We start from the raw sequence: 12396 nt of genomic DNA on the forward strand, positions 1-12396 counted from the left end.
ATCAACTCGTTCTCTCAATAGAACTTCAGCATTTCTGTTTGAGTACGTTTTATTATAACTGTAGGGGAAAACTGCTCTTTGAACTCTCCTCCTGTACAGCTTTAAAGGTAAGGTAGGTGTTAATCAAATGATGCTGCTGTGCTTGTTTCCCAGTCATGTCTTGGCTGATGCTTCTGCTGCTGAATGTTGCCTAGAAGTGTGAAAAGTTTGTGTTTTTAAGATGGTGAGTCCTACACCTTTAAATAATTTTAGAAGCTCATGTAACTTGGAACTAACGCTCAGTATTAGAACAAATTTTGTAGATGCCACTGGAAGCTTATTTAGAGCAGCTGGCTTTTGTAAATGTACCAAAGTTCTGAAACTGCAGCTAGTTTGCTGTGTTACCAGAGCTCTCTCTTTACATTAAATTTCTCTTCCCTTTATTCTCTCAATCTCAAAGACTGTCATAATCATTTAATCTCTTGTTATGAAATTAGATATGTTGCTACACATTTATTAGCAAACTTATTGTCAGACTAGTAGTAATGCTCTAATTTACACTTCCCAAAGCATGGAAATTCCTGTGTAAGAATGAAGGCTCCCTTCTTTTCCCTCCTCCACCTATCCTGAGGTGCTTGTGCAGTGAAAAGTATTGCAGGAGACTTGTGAATGATAAGTGCTCTACATGTTGTAACAGCTGAACATGATCAAACATGTTAAAGATGATGTATGAGGCTCAAGTGTGAGTTTCCTGCATTTGTGCTGGCTGAAGATTTACCCTGTATAGCTCCTTTGGGCTTCTCAAATAAATCTCATTTCATCCCCCCATGCAAGAAAGAGCACTTTATACCTTCTTCCAGTGCTCCTTCTAATAACTGACTGAAAGACTTAAGTCTTCTGGTGCAGGCCTTCTATACAGGTGTTTCCTAGTTCTGCCTGCAGATGAGTGTTTGGAATCACAAGCAGCTCACACCAAACATAATAATCATCACATCATCTGGGGACCAGTAGAGAAACTGGCAGGAATGCTTAATTTTATTTAACACACCGTGTAAACAAGGTCCAAAAGGCCCTTGAAATGTAGCACTTTATTCCATTTGTGGAAGCTCAAAGGCATAACACCTCTTAAGGATTGAAATCCAGTGGACATTAATGTATTTGGGATCCAGTGATGTCATCTGCCTGTCACTGAGAGTTAGTGACAGTTAATGCATGGAATAGTTTTGGATAATAATTGGAATAGTGTTGAAAGACCAGGGAGTCATGAATCTGTATGTCTGGTACTGCCTTAGACATACAGTCTCCAATCAGAGATGCCTAGGGAGTTGTTTGTTCAGGAAATCCCATCAGGCCTTTATCTGGATCCTATTGTGCACACTATAGGTGTAATAGTGCATGCTAAAAAGCCTGTCTGGTTCTTCACATCACCCCATTGTAGCAGTACTCTTCTCTCTTAGCTTGGAATACTCCATGTATGTATGAGCTGCAAAATTTGTTCCTCACTGTCAAAATCAGCATTTTGTCTCAAATATTTTAATAGTACAATATTTGCCATGTAATGTTTTGCTCAAAGTGTTTATTGTTTTTATTTATCTCACAAAATATTTTTTCTTTAGGGAATTTATACCAAGGAAAAAGAAAAATCTGCTCAACAAATTCTGTACTTCCAAATACCAAGCTAATTTTTAAAATGTTAACATAAGTACTATATCGAATTAATGAAAAACTTATCTCTGTGATCAACATACTAATATTTAATTCAAAATTTTATTGAGTAGATCCTAGGGATCATTTAGAAGTTTTACATGTGTTAAAAAATGAAACCCAGAAGACCTGACTGCTGTGCATTGCTGTAACACCCCTGGAACATGGCTTACACCCAATTACTGCGTGCTTAGACTTGGATGGGAATTACAATTGAGATGTAAAATATTTTGACAGTTTCCAACTGTTGTGTGGTTATTAGCCAGGCATCATAAGAGAATGAAATACAGTGATTTGATTAGGTTTGTATCACGATCTGCTTAAACAAGGACTTTCAACATCAACATGTAAAGTGTTAATCAGAGGCAGTTTTTAATTATTAGCAGCTTTTCTCGAGTTCTGCAGGAGAGAATTCCTCTCTTCCAAAGATTTTGATTTCTTCAATGAGACTTGCCATACCTTTATGCTTCAGCTTTTCATTTACAAGCTTTTACTTGTTGAGTGCTAAAAGCATAACCACACCAAATTTAATTTGTTGCATGAAAATTATGTGTGTATTTTTCAAGAGGATAGATTTGACAGTGTTGAAGCTAGAAAAGCTTGTGTTAATTATATATTATAAAACAAAAAGGATATTTTAATTTAACGTGTATTTCTCCTTTTAGCTGAACAAGTCCTAGCAATTAGCAAATTTGAATAATGTAAGAATTCCTGGAAAAATATACGTTAAGCCAAGTGGCACTTGAATTGCTGTTACTTTTACATGTATTTTTACTTCGAAACGAAACTGACAAACCAAAAATATTCAAACTGCATGCAAATTAAGCTCCGGATTGTACCAGTCGTGTTATATTCATTAAACCATTGAATCCTTGAGTTGTGGCTATTATTCCATGGGGACTATTCACAGAATAAGGTATTATTCAGAGAGGTAAAGATAACAATCTGCCTTCACGTTGCTTAAATAATGCTCATTCTGTTGGGCAACTAAAGCAAGAATATTCAAGCCTGTCATTCCTTAATTTTTCACTTGCTTTATTTAGTAATGCTTTTTTTGTTTTCTGTGTTGTTTATGAATGGTGCTTGAGAGTGAAGGATTCTGTTTCTGGTAGAGAAGGCTTTTTCAAGTGTTGTCATCCTGTTGTTTTGTTTTTTTTAAAACACCCTCTAAGGTAATCTCTGTCTCTCAGTTCAGTCTGTAACATCTCTGCTATGGCTGAGAGCAAATTTGGTTACTGGTGTTGCTTATGTGTTGCTGTTTGCCTAAATACCCCATTTCACCCAGCTGTAATTGGTGGGGTTTTTCTGACTGTTGTCCTGAGTTTGACCTGAACTCTCACCTTGCAGATGATAAAACCTTTCTAGTGTATCCTAGATTTTAGAGTGGCTTTGTCACTCTGTGCAAATGTGCTGACTGTGAAAGAGCTTTCCTCTCTGGCAGTCCTCATGAGGAGCAGTTGGAGTGGTGGAGTTATAGTCAATAGCCAGTCTCCTAAACAACTGAGAGAATTGTAAACTGCACAACTGAACAGTTTTTCATTTGCAGAGTTGTTAATGCTTATTGAACTTCCTCCGTATTCACATAGCAGTGTGCCAGGAAAAAAAAAGCAAAATATGCTGTGCTTTGCAAGGAAATCTGATTAACATAGGGGAATTGGTACATGAGTTGCTTATGGAACGAATAATATTAGGACCTCCATGCTAGTATTAATTTTTAAAATGGGAAATGGGTTTTGGTTTGGTTTTTTTTTGTTTTGGTTTTTTTTTTTTTTTTTTTGGTTGTCGTTGTTGGGGTGGGGTTGTTTGGGGTTTTTTTGGTGGGTAATTGAACTGAGAGTCCAGTGTGAAGTGTGAAGTGTTGCTTGGTGGGAATTAGAGATTTTCCAGCTTGCTTCCTGTTCTGCCAGAGCATGGAATGAAGCTCTGCCAGGCTCCTGCTCCCTGATGGCAGCAGCACACATACAAGCTGTAGGCTCCGGAGGTAAGAGACAGAGAATATTGGTCTCTGAAGCACATCCAAAAGATCACTTAGTCTTTCCACTTGCATAGCGGCTAAGTTCTCCTTTTCAAAATGAAAAATTTCTGCAACCTGTTGTTAAACATTAATGAAATATCCATGGCCTTCCCAGGCAGTCTTGAGTGCTTTATTATAGATTGCTCCTCCTGATGTCTGACCTCTAGCAAGTAAAGTCTGTAATTTTGTTTCAGTAAGTGGAGGTCAGAGTTTGCTTTCTTCTTTGGAATTTTACATGCTTGATGACTGACCATGTTACTTTCCTCTATCACTTGCTCATACCATAAATGACCTAAATGTGCTTCAGATTTCTTCATGCTCTGTGGAGGGAGCCAGGACCCTGGCCAGGCCTCCCTGGAGAACTATCCCCTAGATAAGAATTGCTTAGTCATGGGGACTAGGCTAAGAAACCCTTTCCCCACTTCAGACCCCCTCCTCTTTATCTCCTTTTAAAACTATTGGTCATATTTCCTTAATCCCAAACCATTGGTCACTCTGTCAAGCCACACTTTCCCTATAAAAATCCCTACTTTCACCCAGTTCATTGGACTGCTGCTGTCACTGGACTCCCCTTTGCAGAAGAAGACAGTAGAGAACTCTGTGGAACCTCTGCACAGCGCCTCCCACTCTCTCCTCTCCGTGTCAGCTGAGGCACCTTGCAAGCCAAGCTGAAATCACTTAGAGCTGAAATCTCTATAAGAGCTGATTGTCTGAAACCCAGGCCTTGTTCACATATTGGTACCTTTGTGGCTGAGACTACCTAAGACACCAGGAAAAGCTGTTCCTTGTGGCACCCTCTATCCGGGAACATCTGTGGCAGCCAGGGTCTGACAGACCCCAGGCACTGGCTGCGACAATGCTTTTTCCACCCCACCCCCCCCCACCACCCCCCCGATCTTTCTTTGGGTTCATCTTCCTTACACTCTGCATCAGGAAAAACTGAACATTTTTGTTGATGGTGAATGGAGTGAGAGAGGCAGTCTGTGTCTTGCAAGATTTATTCCTGTCTGTACATCTCAGTACAGTACAATGTGTACTGTACAATGTACAATGTGTCTTTTTCACAACGACCTGATGTTGTTGACTTTATGTTCAGCTTGAATAGACTGTTTTCCCCATATCCTTTTATGGAGAGCTGTTACCTAACCAGTTCTTCCTCATCCTGCATTTATGTAAATGATTAATCCTTCCTATGTTTCACTTGTACCTATTGAATTTCATACTGCTTTTTTCAGAACTTTACTCCTTCTTATGTGATTGGAGTTCTTCTAGTTAATTCGATGTCCGTCTCAGCTTCTTGTCCAGTGCATCATTCACCTTCCTAATTCGGACTTTCACTGAACCTTGAGAAATACTCTCGCATAACTCCTTTTAATGCGTAATTCCAAGAATCACGCGAAACTAGTCTTGGATATAGTTTTTCAGCCCGTTTTGCACCTATATGAGTCTCATTAAGGCCCTGTTTTCCATGCTTCCTTATGAGAGCATCTTGAAAGACAATTAAAAGAACTCAGCTACATTTGTAATCTACATTTGTTATTTGATGCTCAGCTATATTTGTTATTTGTTGCTTCTTTACTGCTGCTTCCGTCTTGTAGAAGGAACTTGGACTGAGTCATGATTTGTTCATGACAAATTAACATTTGTTACTTGTCTTCTTTTAACTTTCATATGCTATGAAGGACCTTAATTATTTGTTCCACCTCTTTTTCATTTGCTTGTCTGCATTCTTACTATTTGTCCTTTTTCTCATGCATGTAAAGACTAGAAGGAAATGTAGTCTTTTCCTACTCTTCTAATATTCTCCCCTGTGTTCAAGTTTCCAAACTGACTATTCATTTCTGATGTTGTTTCATATTGGTTCTTCCAGGACCTTAGGATTACATTAAATGTGTTCAGCTGACCTGAAAGCTTCTGGCTTATCTAAGCTGTTTCCACACGGGGCTGAAATCTGACCTTTCTGTATCTGTATGAGTAATGCAAGTCTCCGACTTCCATCTGATTTCTAGAATGAGGACAAATGTAGAAAAAAATGTACTGAGCGTTTCAGATGTCTCTCCATCATCTATGGACATCTTCTCCTTACCACTGAGGAGAGAAGCAATACTATTGTTAATCTCCATCTTGTTTGATTGTTTGCATAGAGGCAGCTGCTGATGCAGTAGTTTATCAAGGCAAAAACTTGTTTCCATTATATTCTCATTTATCTCTTGCTGTTGTCGGGAGTTTTAAGAATATCCATGTTTATCCCTGGTGCCAGCTCATGGGTACCAGCCCCTCATGCAGGATTGTAAAATATACTGATTTTATTTCCACTGTCAGCCAAGAGGTGTACTATGGCCTTCAGAGGTACTATGACATCAATACTAGGCTTAAAAATACTGAGTGCTCTAAGCACACCCAAACAGAGATTGTTTTTCTTTGTTACTGCAATACCTGCACAAATCTGGCATCTGCATTGCATTCTCAAGTATTTAAAACAAAGTTTTCTCATGGGTAAAGGCTAATGCTTCCATAAATCTGCCTATGGTTGGGCATTAGTATAAATGATGCTGCAGTAGATTTACAAAATAGGTAACTATAAAGTTCTGAGCAATGTCACCTTTAATGAGCCAACATCAGAAGGTTACCTGAAAGAACCATGTCTGTTGAAATGTTCAGAAGAGTGGGATAATGATTTGTGTTTATTTAATGGCTCTGTCAAAAGAAATTCCTGCAAAAGCAACAAGAGTTCACTGTTTTTAGGAAGAATTGGCAGTGACTCTCGTTTTTAGTTTGCCTTGTGCTTTCTTTTAGAAGAGATTCTTGTGACCTTTTCTGACAAGCTCTAACACTTCCATTGTTTGCTGCAGGCCTTTGAAATGTGGCAGAGATAGCCTTGGGCCCAGGGAGGTTTGCTAGCTCAGTTCACATTTAACAAAGTTAAAAGCTTTGAAAATTGCTATTCCTCATCTGTGGTTTAAGTTGCTTAATTCTGGCAACCTGCCCAAAACCCTGAATGTTCCCATTGTGGCAGAGATCCAGGGACTGTGAACCAGCAGCATCCTGGTAGCTCATCTGGGCTTTCAGCACAGATTACATGAGAGCTGAGCGTTCAGCCCACATGCCACCAGGACAACTGGAGGAAGGAAGGTGGACAGAAGGAAACTGCCTGTCTTCTGAGAGAAGAAAAATGAGGCCCCATCCCTGCATGTCATCTGTTCATACTGTTACATTATAAATACCTGTAATCATCAGAGACTGAGCTCCCTGTTCGCTTCTGCTTAATGGTATGAGTTACATACCTTTTCTTGAGATTTTTAATTGAAAACACGGCTTTCAAGACAAAGATTATGTGACCTCAGGGAAGAGAAGCTAGGTGAGCCTCGGCCAATCCCTTTTTAATAGTTCAGTCTGAGAAGGAGATCACTGTAACTTCTTTCCTGGCTGTACTGACCATCAGGTGAAATTACTTCCGCATAAGTAACCAATTCATTAAGTTGTCTCAGATTTGTTTCTCTTTTACCAGTTCATTAACATAATTTTATCCTTGCAATTAGCTAATAAATTTAGGGCTTCTCAGCCTGATGAGGTAGCTGCCCACACTCCTGTGCGGTCCTGTTCTTCTCTGCTAAGAACATCCACGGGGGAGGTTGTCATCTGGAAATAAATTGTCTGTCTTGCTCTTAATTGATTGCCATGAGCAGACAGCCTTGTGTCCTGTTGCGCAAGTGAGGCAATTGTCCAGCAGTTGATGTGTTGTGAATTTTGGTTCTGAAGGTTTAGAGTTTAGTTCTGAATTCTTGGCTTCTTTCATCCTTTTAATCCCTGACAACGAAAATCAAACCAAAACCTAAACGACTCAGCTAAGAAAATGTTACTTCATAACTAGACAAAGTAAAAGGCAAAAGGAGGCTACCAGATAATTACAAAAGTTACAAAATGAAGTAGTTAGCAGTAGCCTTTTACTGCAGTCTCTCCCATATTTGTGCACTGGATGCCTGTAGGTTATATACATGCGCACACTTCAATTATATGATCACATACAGTAATTTTCTACCAGACCACTTCCTCGGTACTCAGAGTAAAAGTAACCAGAAGCAGCCATCTGCAGACTTGCTTTCCCTTCTTTACCCAGGCATGGTTTGGAAAAGCTCTTTCCAGACTCTTGGCCATCAAAATATACAGGCAACTGAAAACCCTTTCACATGAAACAATCAGACCTACTTGACCAACTGCTAACTTGAGGTGTGTCCCAAGGATTTCACCTTTCTCTTCACCTTGTCACGTTCAAACATGAGAGCATTGTCTCAGCTCAGGCAGATGTCTAAATGTTGGGTTGTGATTGAACATGGACTGGTTTGGTTGTGCCAAAATTAAACCTGTAAATGATAAACAACTAAAAGCATATGCCTAAGGCTTTTGAGATAAACGTTTATATTTTACTGCATATCTACATATGCTGTAGGCACAATCAGAAGAGTGAGGAAGATGAAGTTTTAAGATTGCTGCTGAAACCTGGAGGTTACCTAAATGCTTGTTATTAATCATATATAGGAAACAAATTCAGTGAATCTTTAGCTTGTCTCCAGCAGCTGGTTTTTCATATCTCCTTCATTTTTAGGGACAGTTGGAACCAGAGACATTTTGCACCATGCAAATAGAGAGCACAAAGTTAAAGAATGTACTCCTAAACTGATAAATTGGTTTATCAGAGTAACAGAATAGCAGAACTAACATTTCTTTCTAGAAAATGTGTATTTTCTGATACATGCCTGATCTTCCCTTACTAGAAGCAAAGAGCAATGCCACTTGTATTTTGATGTGTCACTAAATTTTAATCTTACAGTGACCTGCTATGTAAAAAATACCTAACTACTCTAAGTAAAGAACATCTCAGCACAACTGGGTCATGAGGATGTTTTCTCCATTTTTGGAATAAAGCAGAAAGCTGTTCTATTCTATCTTTGCAGACTCTTTCCATATTGTATTTTATATTCCTGATACTAATAAAAACCCCTTTTTTACTTAGGCTGAGACTGTTCCACAGCCCAGAATAAACAAAATTGCATGCATGTTGGACACATACAGACCTTGCCAAAGGCATAAATTCTATTAAATGAGCTATGTTCATTTTCTAATACTCCCAGGCTAATGGGACATTCCTATGGCTGAAGTCGTGTGTTGTTTAAAAAGTAAAATTTTAGAATATCATTTTGAGGATATAAAAAAATCTATTTGACTGAAATGAATTTGGTGTCTTGTTCCTGTTGCACCTTTATACATCTTTTCAGACTCTTCAGTTCAGCTGAGTTTCCTGAACTTCTACATCCAGCCACATGCTGCACATTTTCATTCACCTACTTCTGTCTTACTTTCATTTACCTTATCTTGCATTTTAATGGTTGCACAATTTTCAGTGAGCCCAGACAGCGTCATGGTTTTGATAGGGGTACTGGGAAAATCCCTTTTATTTTGCTTAGTTAAATAAGTTTGAGGCCAGTGTCTGTACATGCCTCTTGAGGGAAAAAAACTTGCATGTTCATTGTTTGTATGTCTTCCCTATTCTGACTTTCAGCCCTATCTCAGTCTTCGCTTCCTCTCCTAATTACCAATCCTGGGTTGTTGTCTCAGCTCCTTCCCTCTTCTAAGAGTTATGTTCGTTAATATAAAACTCAAACCATGTAAGTCTTCCACCTAGATTACAATTATTTTTTTTCCCCTTACTCCTCTCAGCATCTTTCTCTTCTGGGCTTCCACACTTGCTTTTTTTTAAACACTTCTACTCTCATGCAACCTCAGGTCCTCAGACTGAGCCCCTACAGTCTTCATCCTGGCTGTGTCACAGTACCATAGCCCTATGTTCTCATCACAGTTCCAGTCTTGATTTTCTTCTCCTGAGTGTTGGGCTGTGTGTCAGAGATGCAGCTCAACCCTTGCTCTGTGAGCCATCGCTGTGCCTGGTGCTGGGTTCCTCAGAGCAGCAAAAACAAGTATTTGAATATTTTCAAGTGTGGGGACGCAGCCTAATACTTGAAGCTATTGTCCTCTTGTTTGCGTAGAGCAGTGGTATGATGGGATAATCTATCAAGAGAAAAAATGCATACACTATAAAACATATTAACTGAGCTTCTTGAATGTGTAAAAAGAAGAACAGAGACTTCAGTGCTTTTGTTGAGTGTGAAACGAAGATATCCTGAAGCCAGTGCTGACTCCAGCTGATAAATCCATCCACATGATGCTGCATTTAGAGCTGAGCTACCCTGTGAGGGACGAGATCTGGAACTGCTGCGCTTGCTGTGCAGTTGCTCCACGCTGGACAGAAGCCAGTTGTGTTAGATTCCATAACCTGTTGATCAGTGAGCAGCTCTGGCAATCTGGTGTGGATATCTTGGGCTTTTTAGTGGCATTTCCAGCCAAGTTCACAGGGACTTTGACTTTTGAGCTCAAAAAGGCAAGTGATGACTGCTGTGTCGTTTAGAAGAATTGTGTAGTCAGTGCTGAAAAGAATGGTATAAGAAAAAGGTTATTAGATTTTCATTTCATCTGATTAGTTCCTACCAATCATGTAGAGCAAATATATGCTAGAAATAAGCACTTGATAGCAATTGTGTTTGCACCAAGCCAGTAATTAATATGCCCAACATACAAATATCAAAAGAAAATGTTTTGCATAGTGATTTTTCACACACACGCATGAAAAAGAAACTAACATTTGTTAGCTCCTCTGAAGGCATGTCAAGTGCTCATACACAGTTCCATCTTTACTTCTGTATTTCCATTGTGTCTGGATTTGAATGTTTTTATCATAGATTAAATAATGAAAGCTTTAATTCAGGTGGTGATTAGGAGCATAGCATTGTTATAGTATTAACTTCACCTTTATCAGAAAAACACGGACTAATTAGTGTGGAAAGAAAACCTTATACAATTTCTGCTTTATCAGGTAAAAGAAGAGAAAATTGTGTGTGTTATGCCCATTATGTATGTCCTAAATCTTCTGTATTCTGGATAAAGTACTTTTAGAAAATCTAATGTAAGTGGGAAGGCAAACACAGAAAAAAGCTCCAGCCTAAATATAGATTTTCAAGGAATTGTAGTCCATCTTTTTAAATAGTGGTAATTTTAAAATAAATTTTTAAATAAAGTGTGAAATTCTGCTAAATTTATTGTTCTAATACCTTTGTATTTCCTTCTGTAAAGCCTGGTTTTAAACTCAGTTACATCTTCAGTTTGTTAGATAAGTAATTAAAGCATTTAAATAGCAATATTGCCTAAGGCAATTTCAGAGTTAACCATAAAGCATTTAGGTGGTGACTGGAAAATGTACCTTTTTTGTTGAGAGTTTCAGCAACAAGTATTAAGCCTTTATAATTAGCATTTAATATATCTGGTAAGTAGAGCTCTATGACTTGAAGAAGTATCTTTTTGCATTAATTATAATTTGTTAAAATATCACCTTTCCACAATTTGATAATGCTATCTTAGGTATTTTCTTTCACTAGTGTTATTTCCATATATATAACTTATAACAGAAAATATTAAGTAATGTAGCACCTTAAATTTGAGGTCAATGATTAGTTACTGGGTTTTGCTTCAAGTTGTAGAGAAAACAAGAGAAAAACATCTTCATTACTTCACTGAATCTGGACTAATAGTCTGGCAGCTCCTATGTGATATTAGTTTCTCTGATTAAAATCTTGTGCGTGGTAAGGTTTGTAATTTATTGCTGCTTTTCCTTTCCTATTTTGTATATCCCTGTTAAAGCTGTTAATTCAGTGTATTTGGAGATATTTGCCGCATCGTTAATGGATTTGTTCATGCCAATTTGAATCGTTGACAGGATTACAAAATGTAAGCTCTTTCTAACAAGTTATTTTTTACATAAGATGTAGTATTAAAAAAGAATCTCAGCAAGGTATACCTTTTGCACTTTGTAAATGAGTTAGCAGTGCTTCTGTCTGGTGAGGAGGTAGTGGGGTTTATACCACAACTTTTTATGACTGATTGTGACAGTAAATGAAAAATTATTTCCCGGTTCTGTGCACTTTTATTTCCCCCCCAGAAGCAGTGAAAACAAATGAGTTGATAGCAGCTAATTGCTGAGCACTGACAGGCTTCAGTCAAGGGGGGGCATCGTTGGTCTTTCACAAATAGACAATAACAAATAAGTCCATTTGACCATAAACTTAAGTGGCTGTGATATAGTAAATTACTTGCTCTTAATTTGGGAACTCTCTAGCTCTAAAGTGCGTCAAGAGCTTGTTTGTTGTGTATATATGCTTTTAATTATATTACATTGAAAGAATACAGGACCTCAGTTCTTTCACTGTAATTCAGATATAGGATTTGCATCAGTCACATTCTGCCTGTTTTATTAGATCTAAGAAGTTACTAAAGTGACAGTATTTTTCCAGGGAAATAAGTGTGTGTGTCTTGAAAACATCAGCTGCAATCAGTATGCTGAATTTGAGGAGCAGTGGATAGGTTGACAAATGCCAAGTGCCTAAAGGGTTCTATTTTATTTCTTGGTTTAACACAAAAACGTTATAAAAGGGTCAAAATAACTTTTTTGGAAATGGTCGTTATTAGCTAGTGATGATCTAATGATTGTTAGCTAGTGACACCTATTAGAAACCATCCTCTGATAACAGTTTTCATCCAAAATTCCTTTTCCATGTAGAAAAGCTAAAGCCTGGAAGAGGCAGCTCTTCCGGTAC

General features: G+C 38.2%; 1 protein-coding gene across 19 annotated transcripts in view; it reads left to right on the forward strand.

The window, feature by feature from the left end:
- Positions 1 to 12396, forward strand: part of EHBP1 (EH domain binding protein 1) — a 203678-nt gene that overhangs the window by 110214 nt on the left and 81068 nt on the right. The gene's annotated exons all lie outside the window — the stretch shown is intronic.

The sequence above is a fragment of the Sturnus vulgaris genome, chromosome 3 (assembly GCF_052056855.1).
Source record: "Sturnus vulgaris isolate bStuVul1 chromosome 3, bStuVul1.hap1, whole genome shotgun sequence".
Lineage (NCBI taxonomy): Eukaryota > Metazoa > Chordata > Aves > Passeriformes > Sturnidae > Sturnus > Sturnus vulgaris.